The sequence below is a fragment of the Anser brachyrhynchus genome, assembly GCF_964034855.1.
Source record: "Anser brachyrhynchus genome assembly, chromosome: 1".
NCBI classification, from domain to species: Eukaryota; Metazoa; Chordata; class Aves; order Anseriformes; family Anatidae; genus Anser; species Anser brachyrhynchus.
The window spans coordinates 192,027,901-192,038,569 of NC_137694.1; the positions used below are offsets into that span (position 1 = coordinate 192,027,901).

At 38.5% G+C, this 10,669-nt stretch overlaps 1 long non-coding RNA gene across 1 annotated transcript; it reads left to right on the forward strand.

Moving 5' to 3' along the window:
* The first annotated feature begins 966 nt into the window (after positions 1-966).
* LOC308187850 lies at positions 967-10,426 on the forward strand. The gene is made up of 3 exons (XR_013944954.1): positions 967-1,556; positions 3,256-3,399; positions 7,024-10,426. It is a non-coding gene; the product is annotated as an uncharacterized lncRNA (long non-coding RNA).
* Positions 10,427-10,669: the final 243 nt, after the last annotated feature.

Genomic DNA, 10,669 nt, shown 5'->3' on the forward strand with positions numbered 1-10,669 from the left:
ATAACAGTTTTTTATACAGATAGATGACATTTGGTGAGTGAGTTAAAAAGATCAAGTCAGCACCACTAATATATGACCCCAGGGAGCAACAACTCAGGAATCAAACCTTGAGGGACTGCTTCAAGGCTATAAGCAGCTTCAGATCACTGATCTTTACAAAATAGTTATTTTATGTGGACACGATGAATAACACTTCAGCCAGGCTAAGGCCAGATCTGGTGCATGCCTATCCTAATACTTTCAGCTACTCTGACAAAAAAGTGATGCTTAAATATGAAATAAAGAAATATGTTTCTCTATAAACATCTGTTACCTTGACATGTGAAGAGTGGCAAAGATAATGTAATGTGGAGACATAAAGTCAAAGTACTGGAACTTTAAAACTGCATTTGTAATTGCATTAGTAGTATAATAAGGAATAGTATGGAAGCATTTTACAGCTACCCATAGAAAAAACAGAGAGAAATCCTTGCAACAGAGACAACAGCCCAACGTGGGACGGCACATCCATCAGTATCAACTAGACATCTAAATAGGACAACTGGACTAGGAAACTGATATATGTAATATAAGCAACTTTACTTTCAAGGCTTAAGGATAAAGAAATCTTCTAGTTTGTAAGGTTATAAAATCTCCTTATTTCAGAGAAAATGTAAATACAGAGAAAGTTAATGACTAGGAGTTACAAAAAATTGTAATTAAATAAGGATCTCCTAGTCATAAAATGAGTAAGAGTTATGGAATCCATCTTCAGGTAAAGCAGTGGAATTGCCCTAAGAATTCATCATTCACAGTTTCATTATAAGCGTAATGAAATGTGATCTTGCACTTCAAACAAACTTATCATTAAAAGCCTTGAATCAAAGAAGCATTAAAGCATGGTCATATGTGACAATCTGATGCAGATATTGAAATTAGTATCAGGCTAATTAAAATGTTCACTAGAATACAAAATCTTTTAGATTTGAAAGTGTTATCATAAGCTACCAAAAATGAAGATTAAAAAGGCTGATAAAGCAATTCCCTAAATTACTTAAATCACTCTTTCCTCCTAAGGTTTTGAGGTGTATTTCAAACCCAAACTAGTGTTAGCAATAAGGAGAAGCTGCATAAGGAGAATACACAGAAGCTGCAATAAGATCAGTTCTTACTGATCATAGAATCATGGGATGGTTTAGGTTGGAAGGGACCTCTGAGATCATCTAGTCCAAACCCCCTGCTCAAGCATGATCAGTCACAGCCAGTTGCCCAGGCCTGTGTCTAGGAGGGATTTGAGTCTCCACAAATGGAGACTCCTGAATCGAGTTTATGTGACAAGGGCTTGGTAGCAGGGGGCTGCAGGGGTGGCCTCTGTAAGCAGAACCCAGGGGCTGGCCCATGCTAGATAAGGGCCAGTTTCAGCCAGATCCTAAAGGGACCCGCCGCTGGCCAGAGCTGAGCCATGAGCTGGTTGGGCTTCTGGGAGAGCAGATGCAAGGAAGGGGAAACCTGCTGTGCTACAGCAGCTGGGAGAGAGGGGTGAGAGCTGAGAGAGAAGCAGCCCTGCAGCCCCCAAGGTGAGTGCAGCAGGAGGGCAGGAGGTGCTCCAGGCACGCAGCACAAGTTCCCCTGCGGCCCGTGGAGAGGCCCCCGGTGGAGCAGGCTGTCCCCCTGCAGCCCACGGGTCCCACACGGAGCAGATCTCCACGCTGCAGCCCGTGGAGGAGCCCCCGGTGGAGCAGGTGGATGTGGCCTGGAGGAGGCTGCGGCCCATGGAGAGCCCCCGCAGGAGCAGGCCCCGGGCCGGAGCTGCAGCCCGTGGAGAGGAGCCCACGCAGGAGCAGGGGGTCTGGGGGGAGCTGCCGCCCGTGGGGGACCCGTTCTGGAGCGGTTTGCTCCTGGGGGATGGACCCCGTGGTACGGAGCCGTGTGGGAGCAGTTCTGGAAGAGCTGCGGCCTGTGGGCAGCCCCCCAGGCTCAGTTCGGGAAGGACGGCATCCCGTGGGAGGGACCCCACGGGGAGCAGGGGCAGGGAGGGACCGTGAGGGAGCGGCGGAGACGAAGCGTCAGGGACTGACCGCAGCCCCCGTTCCCTGTTCTTCTGTGCTGCCTTGGGGGAGGAGGTAGAATAGGGTGGATGGGGAAAAGGTGTTTTTAGTTTGATTTTAGTTTCTCACTGCTCTAGTAAGTTAGTAATTGGCAATAAATTGCATTAATCTTTCCTAAACCTAATCTGTTTTGCCCTTGATTATATTTGTTGAGTGATCGCCCTGTCCTTAACCCAACCCACGAGCATTTCCTTTGTGATATTTTGTCTCCCAGTTTTGCTGAGGAGGGGGAGTGAGAGAGTGGCCATGTAGTCCTTGGTTACCTACTGATGTTAAACCACAGCAACTTCATGACCTCTTTAGGCAACTAGTTCCAGTGTTTAATCACCCTCACAGTAAAGAAAGGTTTTTCACAGTAAAATTTTTTTTTCTTGTATTCAGATGGAATTTCCTGTACTTTAATTTGTGTCCATTGCTTCTTCTTGTGTCACCAGGCACTACTAAGCAGATTCTGGCTCTCCTTTTGTTCATTCCCTCCTATTAGGTATTTATGTATACTGATAAGACCCTGTACTTTTCTTCTCCAGGCTTCCTTTTGACCTCAGTGGAAAAAAAATATTTTTTCATAATTCAGCAGGCCATTGTGTAAATGCCAGAAAAAAAATCTTAAGTTAAAATACTTGGAAATCATGTCCCCGTGCTCCAACATTTAAATCCAAGAGAAATTTCCAGAATTTGTTCCATCTCAGTTTTTAAAGAGCACTTTGAGAAATCTTGGGAAGAAATTTCGCTCAGGGCTCTTTAAGTGTAAAAAGTTGCTAATGGATAATTGTGAAGTTAGTTAACTTCAAAAGATTTGTTTCCCTTTACTGAAAAGAGGATCCTAAATTGTGTCTCTTTGTAGTGCTGTATCTGTTCGCACAGAAACATTTTATCATGAAATCTTTACACAGACCTAAATACATAAATCTATAAATAGATGAGGTTATAAGCTAATTTACCAGAGGGGCTATTGCTTGGCCTTTAATTATACTCCCACAAAAAAAAAAAATCCAGTATCAACTGAAGGAAAAAAAATAGATGTTGGCCCTTACGATTGGAAGGCACAATTTACTTTTTTTTGCTCTGTTGATCACAGATCAGGAGTCTATGTCTAAATTCCAGTGTTTATGTCCTCAAATAATTGTGCTTGAAAAGGGTTACCTGTAATGCATTTTCTGCCCTGCAGATGTTTTGGATCCAGGTGACCATTCCCCTGCTGCGGTTCTGAGCTGAACTGGTTCATCATTCACTGGAGAGCTGATGGAGACCCTCTCTGGAGGATTCTGTGCCCCCAGGGCCCCATTTGCTGTTGAGCTGGCTCAAAGAGAAGGTAGGTCCCATGCTGCAAAATGTTGTGCAGGGGTTCATGTGCCCTTATATTATTTTGGGGGTGCCTTGGATGCCAACAGAAGGCACCCATTTGTGGTATGAGATCCTTTTAGTAAGAAATAGTTCACTGTCCCTTGAAATGAGTCTTGATTTGTGGATTTAAAAACTGTTAGGTAAAAAAAGGATGAGATATACTAGTCTTCTTTAGTCATTGGAAAGCAATTAATATTCTGCAGATCTCAGTGATGGATACATACTGTGTTTTCTCTGTTTTCAGAAGAAAGAAAAAACATGAACATGCTGATGAAAATATTAAGTAGTATGTGCTTTGCTGCCAGTTATGCTGGAAATACCCTTCTGTTGGAGAGGTTACCTGACAGTTTATTCAGCTGCTTTGCTGGCAGGAAAAATAAGATGGTGATATTTCAAAGTGACTGAAAAACAGTCAGACCAAATTCACATAGCTGAATATTTAAAATGAGTTAATAGAAATCATGGCAGTAAAACTATAATCATGTCTTTAAAATGATAAAACTAAGAATATGCTTTAACATATTTTTAAAAGTAGGTATCAGAATATTTGAGCGAAGACACTTTCAGTTTAGCTAGAAGTGATAATTGTAACGATGGTAAGATACCCAAAGCTAATAACTCTCAGAAACAAAGACAATTTGTCAGTTTTGTCAGTTTAGGACAAAATTAAAGACTTAAAAACTCTTAATACATTCTTCTATGTACATACTAACTGGCTGGTTTAGAAAAGGTAGCAAGAAGATAAGTACAGGGTCACTTACTATACCAGCCATAGCAACATCTTAATATTAAGAAAGAAAGCAAAAATTACTAGAGAATATAGGGGTATTCATCTGTTCAGTAAATGAGGATTCAGAACTCATCTTTGAGAAAGGCAAGCTAACAGATCTGCTTGAAAATCATTAGTGACATCAGAGAAATGTGAAAATCAGTTGAAATAGTGGGCAGCAAATGATATATTAATTCGTAACACGAGACAGTAACAAAATAGATGAAGACTGCCTGTGGAGCCGCACTAGGCTGACAGTAAGGTGGTGATGGTCTCTTTACACATTTCTATTACAGCAGTTCCTGAAATACTGCCTTTATTTCAGAGGCTGTCTTTAAATGGATGAAATAAACAAACTGAAAAGGAGTTCAAAATAAAATAAAATAAAATAATCCAACAGAAGCAACTGTGAGGAAGGATTGCTTCCCAGTCAAAGTCAAAGGTGTCAAAGACTGTATGAGATTTAATGAGACTGCGCAGAAGTGTCGGAGGGCTCTCTAGATCCTGCCTAATCTGGTGAGGCCAGATCCCATCTGGTGTGGGGCATGACTCCTGCACTGGGTTACAAAAACTAAGGTGGGGTTGATAGCAGGATCTGAGGTTTTCTACGCTAGTAAATCCTCAGCAATGCTCTGAGCACTGGAAAGCACTCTGGGCTCTCTAAGGAAGGTGGAAGTTTTTCAAAAGGAGGTCTGAGAAGAGAGGACCAAGAAAAGTAGAAAACTTGTAAACAACAACAAAAAAATGTTGGGGAGCTAAACCTGGGACCTGATGCACTATAGGCATGACTAAAAACCACAGTTGGAGATTTCCAAACCGTCTGAAGAGAGCAGATGCAAATGAACCATATCAAACCATTTCAAAGTGAGATTTTTGAATGCTGTTAATAATCTCTGATGCCCATGTTTAATATCAATACCCAACATTTGTAAAATTATCATCCTGCATCATCACTGTTACCATTATTGTTGGTATTGGTATTATAAGATTCCAATTCAACAATACAGATGAATTAGAACACATGGGATAGTGAACCCAAAGTACTATCGTAATAATCAAAGTACTGAAGTCTATACTTAAATACCATTAAAGTCAATGTCATGTTTTACAACCAAGTACTTTGGACCTTAATACAGTTTAATGACTATTCCAAAATATTTCAAAGTCAAATCTTAATGATCCCTAAAACTAGATTTCAGTCCCTAATTTTGCACTCTGGTTGTGCACTATCTCTTGATATTTGTCAGGAGAAAGGGTACTTGGAAAATAAATCTGGGAGTCTTGGGAATAAAAGACAGGACACATCTCTGATCTATTAAATAGAGGAATACATGCAAAAAGGAAAATACTTGAGGTTCTAGGCCAAAATACAATTATAAAATTTCAGGTAATAATTTAATCTGTTTTAATTAGAAAGCCACACTACAAATGACCTGTTTGGATCTGTTTAGTCTTCTTCCTGTGTAGCAATAGGTGAACTATCCGCATGCCTTTCAGTGAATTAATCCAAGCATTATTTCTACTCCATCCTGTCTCACTTCTATATACAAGAGAGGGTAAATTTAAAAACTCACAAATTTTATGGTCCGGTCCTCCCTGGTATGTTTCATGAGAGTAGCAAGTGTCAGCCAGATCTTCCCAGGATGTGCGGAAGCCTCAGGAAAGCAGTGAGAAGGTCTGCTCTGGAAAAACAGCAGACACTGCTAGAGATTGTATTCAGATGATTTTTTTCTCCACTAAGCACTCCTGACTCTTTCTGATCTGGTGCAAAAGAAAGAGAAAAGAGAAGCATGCATGGGCTAGGTAACAACCAATGTTGTTTTGGGGCAACCTCTTGAATATGATTAAATCTTAGGAAAACCATTGTGAAAAATATCTTTGACAAGGTTACGCTGAATTAAGATTCAAACATAATAACTGTTCACTGAATATACTTGGATAGTTTGTGCTCCTAACATTAAGTATGTTTTATTTACTGGGACCTTTCCACTTAAATAAATGACATTATTTATTTATCTCAGTTTTCCTCTGACAGAAACAGCAAAATCAAGGTGAAGTGTTCAGCCTAGCCTCACATACTCCTTACAGTTATGTCTTTGAAATGACTTAAGCACTTACAAGACTAAGAGTTATTGCAGGAGGCGAAGATCATACTTACATCAGCACTGTGGGGAAGGAGTTGCATAGCATTTAAGGGTGTTTGCTTAGAGTTCTCAGTTTTTCTCATGGTTCAGGAAGAATGCTACCTACCTTGCACTTGGAGGGATAAATAATGCAGGCAATTATGAGCAATGGAAATAAAATCTAAAGTTTGGTCCTGGAGGACAGAAATATTTCTGAGACTGTAGTTCAGATTCATTTAAAGTATTTTTGAAATAGAAATAAAACATAGGGCTGTGTTTTTACTTTTTTTTTTTAATTCTAAAAGGAATTACATACTAAAGTGTGTGAATAAAAACTGCAGAGATATGTCTAGAGATGGTGTTTATGAATGAGGAATAATCCAAGTTGTCCTGTATTATTTTATTAAAATTAATTGTCTTTGCATAAATTGGTAACTAAACAGCAAAATGCAGTGGCATGGATATTTGTTATCACAGAGCAATTCTGAACTAACTTTTCAAAAGGAGAGTCCTAAAAAATACCTACTGAAGGAGAATGTGGACTGTTTCTCTATTAGGCTGCCCTTTGGTAACCATGGAAACTGCAGGTTTGTCCAGGACATAAAAGAGAACTATATTGCATTGGACACATTTATTTGTTTAGATTCAAACTTTTATAGCAGTGAAAGTCATATAACATTGTACTGTGGTTCTTTGTCAGGACCGTGACCTCCACGCTGCAGCAACACTCCTTGGAAAAAAGAAAATCTGTATTCCCGTGAAGCAGAAAATCATTACTAATTAATAAATCACTCTTCTAAGGAAATATGGGAAGATGATGGCATCATCTCTCAGCATTCCAGTGAAGAGAGATACAGTGGATGCGGGGGCTGCCCCAGCAGCAGCTTCTCCCTGCAGAGCTGCAGAAGAGAAGTAGCCCTTGAGCACTCACCCTCCCTCTGTGAAAACAGTGTGCCACATTCAAGAATTATTAGGTCATAAAAGATGGCCCAGATCCCCACTGTCTGGAGTCACAGAGTCACGTCTACACTATAGGTACCGCGATACCTGACAATAGTGCTTTGCTTCAAGGTAAAAATGATGGAGAGTGCAAGGCAGTGAAGAAACGGCCAGTTGAGACTCAAAATGCTGAGAAGGTTGTTCCTAATGAAGGGAAAGAAAATTTAAAAGAAAGAGAATGCAGATAGGTATGACGATTGTTCACTGCAGCATTCAGTGATAAAGCAAGTTGCACAGACATTTCTCCTATATAATTCCATAGCAAGAAGGGATATTAAATTAAAAAAAATGTCCAATTCACAGATTTGATAATTTTGTCTAATGTCATTTGGAAAAGATAGTTAAAATGTAAATTGGCTATGCCCGTTAATTAGAGGGTCTACCAGGAGCCTTGAATTTACTGTTGTTTATACATATACACCTTAAAGTTTTAATATTAGTTATAATGAACATTCACCCCTAAATCCTGAATGTGCTAAGGATTGTCAAATGTGTGGAGGGTTAGCTCTTAGAATGAAAATGTCATTTTTCTCCTTAATTTAACTTAAACATTTTTTAAATACACTTTGGAAATAATAAGATTTATTTCCAGTGGCTACATTTGACTAACAGATGCTTAACAGGTGTTTAAACATAAATGTGTCCTAGGCATCAGGGATCAAAGCAAAGGTATTCTGAATCTGAGAAACCACTGTTGGCTTTATTGGAAGCATTCTTTACTGCTTTATGCAAAATATGGCCAGTTGTGCTGTGCAAACAACAGAATTTGCAGCTCTAGGATAAATTTACTAACTAACCAACCAAAATATATATATATATTTATTTGTATAGATGAATATTTTGAGTTAATGAACTGGAAGTAAAACTCTTTGGACTAAAATTTCATTTCTGGGGCGAATAACTGTTAAAAACAATTTCTAAAGTCAGATTGATTTCAGAACTAAAAAGATTATGCAAAAAAAAGTTAACATTTTTTAAAGTGTCTTTTTTTGGTTTTGTATATGATTATTATTCAAAAAAGTACTATGTGTAGCATTAGCAGTGTTGGTTACTCTTTGTAGCTAATTCTTGGCTGCGTACTTCATAACAAATGTTTTGCCAAGATCTGGTGAGCACCTGTTCATATCATAAAAATCTTTACACGGGGCACAGGATTGTAAGGAGTAGACCCAAGGAAGAAGATTTTGAAATATTTGAATAGAGATTTGTTACCTTGGTGTGATTCTGAACTGAGAGGATATTTATTATTTTGTTTTAATTAAAAGTGAAGAGTTCTAATGTGAGAAAAAAAAAAAAAGCTATCCTTTTTCATCAGCAAAAATGCTTTTCTCCCTTTTAAATTCCAACTTTTCAGAATTTAATGTTACGGAATGTCTCAAAATGGTACAGGGTACACTTTTCTTCATAGTGCTGTAGCTTTGTTTTTCTTTGCAACTGTTTGAACTGCTTTTCAGCTGTTTTCAGTTTCAGTATTTCATAGCATTAATTATGAAATATATGTATAAACAGAAAAACAGTATTGGTGCAGACAGTTTATTTATGCCACACAGAGTTTTGACCTAATCTTTAAAATCTTATTCTTGCAACTCTTTCTTAGCTTTAATGAGATTTGGGCTTGAATATGAATTTGGGCAAGGATCCAAGGAGGAGGAAAGAAAGGATGAACCTTCTGCTATTATGGACTTTAACAATGAAAATTAATAAAATTATTAGGAAAGCTGCCAAGGCTGTAAGAGATGTATTTATTAATCTTGAACAACTTCAAAAGAAAACAAAATAAATGCAAAATAAATAACACGACCGTCAGAGAACAAACTCACGCAAAATCTCAACATTAAAAAAAATTAAAACTGTATTTAAATTGTAGAGATGACAGATAACGTGAATCTTTCATAACACTGGACAAACACAATTCTCTTGTTATTTAAGGTCTTCCAGGCAATTTGAGAAAAATAATAAATGTGTATTCTAAAAAGGTAAGACAAAAGAGAAATACTGTGTGGAGATCGTAGAAAGTAATTAAATGCAACTCCCTTGGCAATTAGTAATATGAAAGCTCTATAAACGTGCTCTTAGGATTATGGGATTATTATAATTTACTAGCTCAATGCATTCCTTTGTCTTTACATGCAGGAAAAGCATTTGACAAGGTTGAGTGGTCAGTTTTTAATCAAGTAAACATTTTTAAAGTGTTTCAAGGATACAGAAGTGCAAAATGAGTTTTAAAAAGCAGTGGCCTTGACATATTTTCTGAACAAATTTACTTACAAAGAGAAAATAAAGTGTTTCAGAAGTTCACGACAGTTTTGAGAGTTCCATTTTCTTCCATTTCCCATGCCTGCTGGTGTTGTACCAAGTAATCACAGCAAAAATAAAGTATGCTGTTAGGAAGTCCTTGATGTCGTTATGTGCTATTTACATTGTAACTTCTGTTATGTTGAGGATGTGCATTAGAAAGGGGAATGGATGTATACATGGGCTGAAACCATATTATAACTAACAAACATACAGGCTGTGCATGTCAGAGGACAGGAACGTACCAGAACACAGCCACTGAGCAGCCGAACATCTCTAAGCCTCTCCACAGCAGGGGTGGGCTGTAGGATGCGAAATTTGATGCTTCTGGCCTTCATTCAGCATGTAACTCATAGAATTGTCGTTATTAGTGGGAAGTGGGGAAAATCCTGATCATAACGTCAATCCCATTCTCAACAGGCATTAGGGAGCAAAGAAATGCTGGATCAAATTCTCTGCTGCTTCTCATGAGAGGGAGAGCACAGGATGTTCAGCCCAGGAAGTGGGTATGTAAGGAAAGGGCATGTCTAAGGAAACCCTGTAGGACCAAATGAATCCTGTGGGAACACAATGTTGCATATATCTACACTATGCAGCCCACCTGTCAAAAGGAGTCCCACCTAAGCTGTTGGCAAGCCAGACACACAGATTAGGTTGTTTAAAGAGCCGAATTAGACACCTTTATCTGGCCCATTTATTTTGCTTTAAATTGTTAACTCTGGACTTAACTCCTCCGCAGTTTTTATCTTTTCAAGAAAATTTATGACAGTAAGTATTTAGCATAATTTTATTTTGAATGCTTCACTAAATTCTTTTATACTTCATTATATTGGTGGAGGAAAGCCATCATTTTTCCTAGGCTATTATAGTTACGTATTTATTGTTCACTTATTTTAATGTTGCTGCACTTGTTACAAGTTAAAATAATTTCTTTTTGGCAAACTGGAAACTGAAGTATGGCATGATTCCCCTGAGATTTAGGAATGCTGTTGGCTTGTGCATGCCACTCACTTTGTGAGTGAACGAGAGCATTGCATCCCATTGCTCGTAAA